Consider the following 10,480-nt stretch of genomic DNA (forward strand, 5'->3'; position numbering starts at 1 on the left):
GCTGTGTGCGAGAGGGGGTTTGGTGGGCGCTGTGTGCGAGAGGGGGTTTGGTGGGCGCTGTGCGTGAGAGGGGGTTTGGTGGGCGCTGTGTGTGAGAGGGGGTTTGGCTTGTAACTTGGGCTGTGCAGCCTGTTCAACCATGGTGTGTATTCACATGGAGTCCATTCCTGTCCACACTGCCATTCATTCACACACACACACACACACACACACACACTTTCTGTCACACTTGCAACCTGATGTACTCACATACATTACACATACGCACTCTCGGGCACATGCACAAACTGAGATGCACTGACACATTAACACACTCATTCACTCGCATCCTGGTGCACTCACACTCGTACACACACTCAGCCACTGACGCACCTTCACACACATACACTCACTGTTACACATGTGTGCTCACACACACCCACACATCCACCCTCATGCACACCCATGCACTCTCACACCCACGCACACTCGCATCCACCCTCATGCACACCCACGCACTCTCTCACACCCACGCACTCTCTCACACCCACGCACTCTCTCACACCCACGCACTCTCTCACACCCACGCACTCTCTCATACCCACGCACACTCGCATCCACCCTCATGCACACCCACACACACACACACTCACATCCACCCTCATGCACACCCACGCACTTACACACACCCATGCACACTCACATCCACCCTCATGCACACCCACACAACCCAAAAACCCAAGCACTCTCACATCCAACCTCACAGACACCCACGCACTCTCACATCCACCTTCATGCACACCCACACACACTCTCACACCCGCGCACTCTCTCACACCCACGCACTCTCTCACACCCACGCACTCTCTCACACCCGTGCACTCTCTCACACCCGCGCACTCTCTCACACCCGCGCACTCTCACACCGCGCACTCTCACACCGCGCACTCTCACACCGCGCACTCTCTCACACCCGCGCACTCTCTCACACCCGCGCACTCTCTCACACCGCGCACTCTCTCACACCGCGCACTCTCTCACACCGCGCACTCTCTCATACCGCGCACTCTCACACCCACGCACTCTCTCACACCACGCACTCTCTCACACCCACGCACTCTCTCACACCCACGCACTCTCTCACACCCACGCACTCTGTCACACCCGCGCAGTCTCTCACACCCGCGCACTCTCTCACACCGCGCACTCTCACACCGTGCACTCTCACACCGCGCACTCTCTCACACCGCGCACTCACACCGCGCACTCTCTCACACCGCGCACTCTCTCACACCGCGCACTCTCACACCCACGCACTCTGTCACGCCACGCACTCTCTCACACCCACGCACTCTCTCACACCCACGTACACTCTGTCACGCCACGCACTCTCTCACACCCACGCACTCTCTCACACCCACGTACTCTCACACCGCGCACTCTCTCTCACCGCGCACTCTCTCACACCGCGCACTCTCTCACACCGCGCACTCTCTCACATCGCGCACTCTCTCACATCGCGCACTCTCTCACACCGCGCACTCTCTCACACCCACGCACTCTGTCACGCCACGCACTCTCTCACACCCACGCACTCTGTCACGCCCACGCACTTTGTCACGGCCACGCACTCTGTCACGCCCACGCACTCTGTCACGCCCACGCACTCTGTCACGCCCACGCACTCTGTCACGCTCACGCACTCTGTCACGCCCACGCACTCTGTCACGCCCACGCACTCTGTCACGCCCACGCACTCTCTCACGCCCACGCACTCTCTCACGCCCACGCACGCTGTCACGCCCACGCACTCTGTCACGCCACGCACTCTCTCACACCCACGCACACTCACATCCACCCTCATGCACACCCACGCAACCCAAAAACCCGAGCACTGACACATCCAGCCTCATGCACACCCACGCACAGTCACGCACACTCAGATCCACCCTCATGCACACCCATGCACTCTCACATGCCCACGCACACTCACATCCACCCTCATGCACACCCATGCACTCTCTCACACCCATGCACACTCATATCCACCCTCATGCACACCCATGCACATTCATATCCACCCTCATGCACACCCACGCACACTCACATCCACCGTCATGCACGCCCACGCACTCACACACACCCATGCATTCACACACACCCACGCACACTCATATCCACCCTCATGCACACCCACGCACTCACACACACTCACATCCACCCTCATGCACACCCAAGCACTCACACACACCCACACACTCTCACACCAACCGTGCACACTTATATCCACCCTCATGCACACTCTCACACCCCGGCATGCTCACATCCCGCCTCATGCATTCACACGCTCGCGCACACACTCGCACACAAACTTGACACACTGATACCGACAAAGACAGCAGGAGCGGGGAGACAGGCAGGGAGAGAGAGCGGTGTGGATGTTGCGCTGGGCGGGTCTAAGCTGGGCTGACAGCGACGTGCTGGCGGCGGTTCTAGATAACAACGGTTTGGAGTTCAGAAACCCCCCACCGCCAGATGGAGAAAATGGCGAGATGGTAAATCGGGGGTGGGGGGGCATGGTGTGGGGGTTGGGTGCTGCCTCAGACCGGCTTACTCTGTGTGAAGCACTCACCACCACCGCTCCAACCCCACCTCACAGTACCGCGAGCGTGCCTCAGGGACTGCTCGCAGTTCAGGCAGGCAGCTCACCGCCGCCTCCTTATGGGACGGGCAGTAAGTGCTGCTCACCAGGAATCGGCTTTTAAGCGGGGGGGAGGGTGGGGGCAGAGCTGGGCTGGGGAGCGAGCGATGCTGCAAGAGGCAGGGAGCAGTTTCCCTTCCAGGATGAGAGGTGGCGTGTCTGCACAGGGCACAGGTATTCCCTCGGGGGTGGGTGGAAGCAGGACACGTCCTGTCCATGGCAGCCTTTGAAGTGATTAGTTTTTGCACACATGCACACTAAAACTGAGATTAATATCTTGTGGCTGAGAGATGCCTGTCTTGCTCAGAGTGATGGGTGTGGTGCGTGCAGCTGTCTGCCCCCCGGCTCTGTGCTTCCTGAAACAATTAGATTCACACAGGGTTAGGATCTATGATCAGGCACGCCCTTGTTCTGGAAAGCCTCCCTGCCTCTCCCTCTCCCTCTCCCTGACTTCACACCGCCCACTCCCCTCTGTCACAACCAACCACCCAGTGAGAGTGCCGGACTGTGGGAGGGTCAGCGCTGAGGGAGCGCTGCACTGTGGGAGGGTCAGCGCTGAGGGAGCGCCGCACTGTGGGAGGGTCAGCGCTGAGGGAGCGCTGCACTGTCGGAGGGTCAGTGCTGAGGGAGCGCCGCACTGTGGGAGGGTCAGCGCTGAGGGAGCGCCGCACTGTCGGAGGGTCAGCGCTGAGGGAGCTCCGCACTGTCGGTGGGTCAGTGCTGAGGGAGCGCCGCACTATGGGAGAGTCAACGCTGAGGGAGCGCCGCACTGTCGGAGGGTCAGCGCTGAGGGAGCGCCGCACTGTGGGAGGGTCAATGCCGAGGGAGCGCCGCACTGTGGGAGGGTCAATGCCGAGGGAGCGCCGCACTGTGGGAGGGTCAATGCCGAGGGAGCGCCGCACTGTCGGAGGGTCAGTGCCGAGGGAGCGCCGCACTGTGGGAGGGTCAGTGCCGAGGGAGCGCCGCACTGTGGGAGGGTCAGTGCTGAGGGAGCGCCGCACTGTCGGAGGGTCAGTGCTGAGGGAGCGCCGCACTGTCGGAGGGTCAGTGCTGAGGGAGCGCCGCACTGTCGGAGGGTCAATGCTGAGGGAGCGCCGCACTGTCGGAGGGTCAATGCTGAGGGAGCGCCGCACTGTGGGAGGGTCAATGCCGAGGGAGTGCCGCACTGTCGGAGGGTCAGTGCTGAGGGAGCGCCGCACTGTGGGAGGGTCAGTGCTGAGGGTGCGCCGCACTGTGGGAGGGTCAATGCCGAGGGAGTGCCGCACTGTCGGAGGGTCAGTGCTGAGGGAGCGCCGCACTGTGGGAGGGTCAGCGCTGAGGGAGCGCCGCACTGTGGGAGGGTCAGTGCTCAGGGAGCGCCGCACTGTCGGAGGGTCAGTGCTGAGGGAGCGCCGCACTGTCGGAGGGTCAGTGCTCAGGGAGTGCCACATAGTTGGAGGCACCGTGTTTCGGGTGACAACCCTTGCTGGAAGGGCGGGGGTGTGGGGGGGGGAGGGTGGGGGAAGTTCTCCCTGGTGCCAATATTTGCCCCGTCCACCTACCACGATTAAAACTGAGAACCTGAGCCGGCGCCACGTTGATCCTTTCGGGCGTCTTGCAAGTCCGCCGCCCCGCGCCGTACAACGATGACTAGGCTTCGAAAACTAAAACCCTCCGTCATCGGCCGAGCGACAGCCTGCTATTTGGCCGCATAAGGCCTCGCCACTCCATCCCAGCTCCGCCCTCCTCCACCAGCCATCGTCCGCCTTCCTGGCTGACCGGCCGCTACTATCGCAGGAGGGGACCATCTGCCCTCCCTCCCTCCCTCCCTCCCCGGCTCCCTGGCACGCTGCGCGTGTTGCAGCACCTACCAGGCACGTGCCAAGGCAGGCCTGGGAGCACCTGGAAGGACCAGTTTGACCAGATTGGCAGCGATGAAGACGGAGATATATGTCGAGAGAGAGACAGAGAGACAGAACTGCCTGGCAACTTCCCAAAAACTGTCCTGTCAGGGCACAGCACTTCACAAATAAACAACCTTCGCTCATAAGTCGCTGCGGGGGTGGGGGAGTGAGGGCCGTGGAGGGCACTGACGCTAAGCGTTTGCCGATTCGCTTCAGCCTCAGGTTTTCCTGCCACCTCTGTGCCCCTCTCGTTTTGGTCACACAAGCTTTACCCATCGCGCCCGGGTAGCACAGTAAGATAGGCGAGCAGAGCAAATTCTGTACGTATTCTGTACGGTGGGAGTGAACGGGAAGGGGTTTGGGAACATTGGGATTGTGGACAGTGGGAGTGAATGGGAAGGGGTTCGGGAACATTGGGATTGTGTACAGTGGGAGTGAACGGGAAGGGGTTTGGGACGATTAGGATTGTGGACAGTGGGAGTGAATGGGAAGGGGTTCGGGAACATTGGGATTGTGTACAGTGGGAGTGAACGGGAAGGGGTTTGGGACGATTAGGATTGTGGACAGTGGGAGTGAATGGGAAGGGGTTCGGGAACATTGGGATTGTGTACAGTGGGAGTGAACGGGAAGGGGTTTGGGACGATTAGGATTGTGGACAGTGGGAGTGAACGAGAAGGAGTTTGGGTCCATTTGGATTGTGTACAGTGGTAGTGAACGGGAAGGGGTTTGTGTCCATTGGGATTGTGGACAGTGGGACTGAACGGGAAGGGGTTTGGGTCCATTGGGATTGTGGACAGTGGATGTGAACGGGAAAGGGTTTGGGTCCATTGGGATTGTGGACAGTGGGAGTGAACGGGAAAGGGTTTGGGTCCATTGGGATTGTGTACAGTGGGAGTGAACGGGAAAGGGTTTGGGTCCATTGGGATTGTGGACAGTGAGAATGAACGGGAAGGGGTTTGGGTCCGTTGGGATTGTGTACAGTGGGAGTGAACGGGAAGTGGTTTGGGTCCGTTGGGATTGTGTACAGTGGGAGTGAACGGGAAGAGGTTTGGGTCCATTGGGATTGTGTACAGTGGGAGTGAACGGGAAGTGGTTTGGGTCCGTTGGGATTGTGTACAGTGGGAGTGAACGGGAAGGGGTTTGGGTCCGTTGGGATTGTGTACAGTGGGAGTGAACGGGAAGGGGTTTGGGTCCATTGGGATTGTGGACAGTGGGAGTGAACGAGAAGGGGTTTGGGTCCATTGGGATTGTGGACAGTGGGAGTGAACGGAAAGGGGTTTGGGTCCATGGGGATTGTGGACAGTGGATGTGAATGGGAAGGGGTTTGGGGCCATTGGGATTGTGGACAGTGGGAGTGAACGAGAAGGGGTTTGGATCTGTTGGGATTGTGTACAATCGGAATGGGGCCTGAATTGAATAATTTATCAGGAAGGAGCGGGTCCCGGATTACCGGGGGAACTGTTTGTGTTCCCAGTCACACCGAACTGTCCTTTCAGCTCCACCTTGCAGAGCAATCTAGGTCCAACCAACCTCGACAGCTGCTCAGAATTAAATCTTAAACTCATGTGGTGAAATAGAAACAGCTTTAATCGACAAAACCGCCATTATACATATCTTACAAAGCCCCAGGGGTCACCCCCCCCCAACACCACCCCGCCAAACACGAAACAGTCCCCTTCCCCCGACGAATATTATGGGATATTTAAAGGGGCAAGCGCTTTGAAGTCGTCGTCGGGTGAGGAATGAAGGAGGAAAGGCCACTTCAGTCGAATGGTAACGACTGGATCCTGTCCCTCGCGTATTCGGGCAGGTGGGCGTGGTGGTCCGGAATGTTCCGTGACTTAGCGCACCCACCCCGCGCATCGTTAACATCCCTTCCACCCCTTGCCACGGGCGACCTCGTGGGTGCGGGTTGGGTGGGTGGGTGCGGGGTGGGTGGACGGGCGGAGAGGGGAGGGGAAGTGGCTTTGGATCAGGACCTGGCCTGTTGTCAAGAATGGAGGACAAAATGCGGCCGCTGGCTGTTCATGTCGTGGGCCGAGGTGGCCAAAGAGAGGTCACCCGGAAAGGAAGGGAAGGAATCGTGTCCCCGGAGCCCCGCCCACACGGCCAATCGAGGGTCCTTCACCCTTGTTTGAAGCCCGGCCCTCGCCCCCCCTCCCGTTGCCGTGCTGGGCAAGGCGGTGGCCATTTTGTGCACAGAAAGATCTCACCGACAACCGCCAATGGCCGGAGGCCCCCTTGACCGGCTAGGTCTTTATACAGTGGGGGTAGGGGGGCGGTTTGGAAACTGGCAGCGTAGCTTGGAGTTGTTAACTCTTCAGAAACACGTTCGTTCTGGAAGGTTCCGGGGCCTTTTTGGCGTGATTGAGTCTTAATGGAACAACGCGACCTCTGGCCCGGAAATCCAACTGAGGTCAGGGTAGGGTCGAGAGGTTCGTGACCTTTGACTCCTCCCCCAAAGGGCACGTGGTTCCGACTGACCTTTGACCGTAACCCTCAACGCTATCCCAGCTCACCGTTCTTTGGGGTGGGGGGGGGGTGGGTGCAGCCTCCCTCCTCCCAGTGACCACTGAGGCGACCACCTCCATCAAACCAGGAACAGAGAAGGTTCGTCTGTCGAAGAGCACAGGGGACCGACAACAACTTGAATTTGTGTGGCGCCTATAATGTCACGGCGCCTCACAAGGGCCTTTACAAAACCAAGCATGGCCCCCACCCCCCCCCCAAAGCCGCATAGGGAGATATTAGGAACAGACGACCAAGAGCTTGGTCAAGGAGGTCGGTCTTTAAGGAGCGTCTTAAAGGAGGAGAGAGAGAGATGGAGAGGGAGAGGTTTAGGGAGTGAATTCCAGAGCTCAAGGCCCCCCCCAGGCAGCTGAAGGCACGGCCGCCAATGGTGGAGCGATGGGAATCGGGGGATGCTCGAGAGGCCGGAATTGGAGGAGCGCAGAGATCTCGGAGGGTTGTAGGAGGTTACAGAGATAGGGAGTGTTGTAGGGGCTGGAGGAGGTTACAGCGATAGGGAGGGTTGTAGGGGCTGGAGGAGTTTACAGAGATAGGGTTGTAGGGGCTGGAGGAGGTTACAGAGATAGGGAGGGGTGTAGGGGTTGTAGGAGGTTACAGAAATAGGGAGGGTTGTAGGGGCTGGAGGAGGTTACAGAGATAGGGAGGGTTGTAGGGGCTGGAGGAGATTACAGAGATAGGGAGGGTTGTAGGGGCTGGAGGAGGTTACAGAGATAGGGAGGGGTGAAGGGGCTGGAGGAGGTTACAGTGATAGAGAGGGTTGTAGGGGCTGGAGGAGTTTACAGAGATAGGGAGGGTTGTAGGGGCTGGAGGAGGTTACAGAGATAGGGAGGGTTGTAGGGGCTGGAGGAGGTTACTGAGATAGGGAGGGTTGTAGGGGCTGGAGGAGGTTACAGAGATAGGGAGGGTTGTAGGGGCTGGAGGAGGTTACAGAGATAGGGAGGGTTGTAGGGGCTGGAGGAGGTTACAGAGATAGGGAGGGTCATAGGGGCTGGAGGAGGTTACTGAGATAGGGAGGTTGTAGGGGCTGGAAGAGGTTACAGAGATGTGGAGGGGTGTAGGGGCTGGAGGAGGTTACAGAGATAGGGCGGGTTGTAGGGGCTGGAGGAGGTTACTGAGATAGGGAGGGTTGTAGGGGCTGGAGGAGGTTACAGAGATAGGGAGGGTTGTAGGGGCTGGAGGAGGTTACAGAGATAGGGAGGGTTGTAGGGGCTGGAGGAGGTTACAGAGATAGGGAGGGTCATAGGGGCTGGAGGAGGTTACTGAGATAGGGAGGGTTGTAGGGGCTGGAGGAGGTTACAGAGATAGGGAGGGGTGTAGGGGCTGGAGGAGGTTACAGAGATAGGGAGGGTTGTAAGGGCTGGAGGAGGTTACAGAGATAGGGAGGGTCATAGGGGCTGGAGGAGGTTACTGAGATAGGGAGGGTTGTAGGGGCTGGAAGAGGTTACAGAGATGTGGAGGGGTGTAGGGGTTGGAGGAGGTTACTGAGATAGGGAGGGGTGTAGGGGCTGGAGGAGGTTACAGAGATAGGGAGGGTTGTCGGGGCTGGAGGAGGTTACAGAGATAGTGAGGGGTGTAGGTGCTGGAGGAGGTTACAGAGATAGGGAGGGGTGTCGGGGCTGGAGGTGGTTACAGAGGTAGGGAGGTTTGTAGGGGCTGGAGGAGGTTACAGAGATAGGGAGGGGTGTAGGGGCTGGAGGAGGTTACAGAGATAGGGAGGGGTGTAGGGGCTGGAGGAGGTTACAGAGATAGGGAGGGGTGTAGGGGCTGGAGGAGGTTACAGAGATAGGGAGGGGTGTAGGGGCTGGAGGAGGTTACAGAGGTAGGGAGGGGTGTAGGACTGGAGGAGGTTACAGAGATAGGGAGGGTTGTAGGACTGGAGGAGGTTACAGAGATAGGGAGGGGTGTAGGGGCTGGAGGAGGTTACAGAGATAGGGAGGGGTGTAGTGACTGGAGGAGGTTACAGAGATAGGGAGGGGTGTAGGGGCTGGAGGAGGTTACAGAGATAGGGAGGGGTGTAGGGGCTGGAGGAGGTTACAGAGATAGGGAGGGTTGTAGGGGCTGGAGGAGGTTACAGAGATAGGGAGGGTTGTAGGGGTTGGAGGAGGTTACAGACATAGGGAGGGGTGTAGGGGCTGGAGGAGGTTACAGGGATAGGGAGGGGTGTAGGGGCTGGAGGAGGTTACAGAGATAGGGAGGGTTGTAGGACTGGAGGAGGTTACAGAGATAGGGAGGGGTGTCGGGGCTGGAGGTGGTTACAGAGGTAGGGAGGGTTGTAGGGGCTGGAGGTGGTTACAGAGATAGGGAGGGTTGTAGGACTGGAGGAGGTTACAGAGATAGGGAGGGGTGTAGGGGCTGGAGGTGGTTACAGAGATAGGGAGGGTTGAAGGGGCTGGAGGAGGTTACAGAGATAGGGAGGGTTGTAGGGGCTGGAGGAGGTTACAGAGATAGGGAGGGTTGTAGGACTGGAGGAGGTTACAGAGATAGGGAGGGTTGTAGGACTGGAGGAGGTTACAGAGGTAGGGAGGGTTGTAGGGGCTGGAGGAGGTTACAGAGATAGGGACGTGCCGAGAGCCATGGAGGGATTTGGAAACACGGGTGAGAATTTTAAAATTGGGATGTTGCCAGAGCAGGAGCCGGTGTGGGTCAGCGAGCGCAGTGGGTGACGGGTCAACGGGACTCGGCGCGAGGTCGGACATGGCCGGACAGCCAAGTTTCAGAGGAACTGAAGTTTCCGGAGGGTAGAACGTGGGAGAGCAGCCGGGAGAGCGCTGGGATAGTCACGTCTGGAGGGAAGAAAGGCATGGACGAGGGCTTCAGCAGCCGATGAGCTGAGACGGTGGGTGAAGCCAGGCGAGGTTACGGATGTGGAGACGGGTGGTGTTCGTGACAGCGCAGAGATGAGGCCGGAGACTTGTCTCAGAGTCAAAACTCACACCGAGGTTGTGAGCAGGTTGATTCCGTCTCAGACAGTGGCCAGGGAGAGGAATGAAGTGACTGTGTGTGTGTGAGTGTGTGTCTGTACAGAGGACAGGGTCCCGGCTCCGCGATACAGAAAAACACCTGGAAAACCAGTAGCTCGCGGGTGGGTTTCCCACCAGTAGCATCGGTTTTGCTATCAGCTGTTTGACCACTTGGTGTACAGCCCAGTGCCACCCGTACGGCTGTTTCTAGTTTGCTTTTGGGGCGCAGGCGTCCAATGGCATGGCGGTATTCCCTTCCCACTCCAACGCTGCGCCTGAGGGCGTTAAGGGTCAACCTTTTCCGGCAGTCCCTTGGGACTGAGGATCTCCCTCGCACCCGCGCTGGCTTGAGGGGCTTGGATAGGGTGTCCAGCACGCGACCCGTGCGGACTCTGCTACGCGCCGGGGCAGGTAGTGCTTGAAGGGTT

The sequence above is a fragment of the Carcharodon carcharias genome (assembly GCF_017639515.1).
Source record: "Carcharodon carcharias isolate sCarCar2 chromosome 35 unlocalized genomic scaffold, sCarCar2.pri SUPER_35_unloc_8, whole genome shotgun sequence".
NCBI classification, from domain to species: domain Eukaryota; kingdom Metazoa; phylum Chordata; class Chondrichthyes; order Lamniformes; family Lamnidae; genus Carcharodon; species Carcharodon carcharias.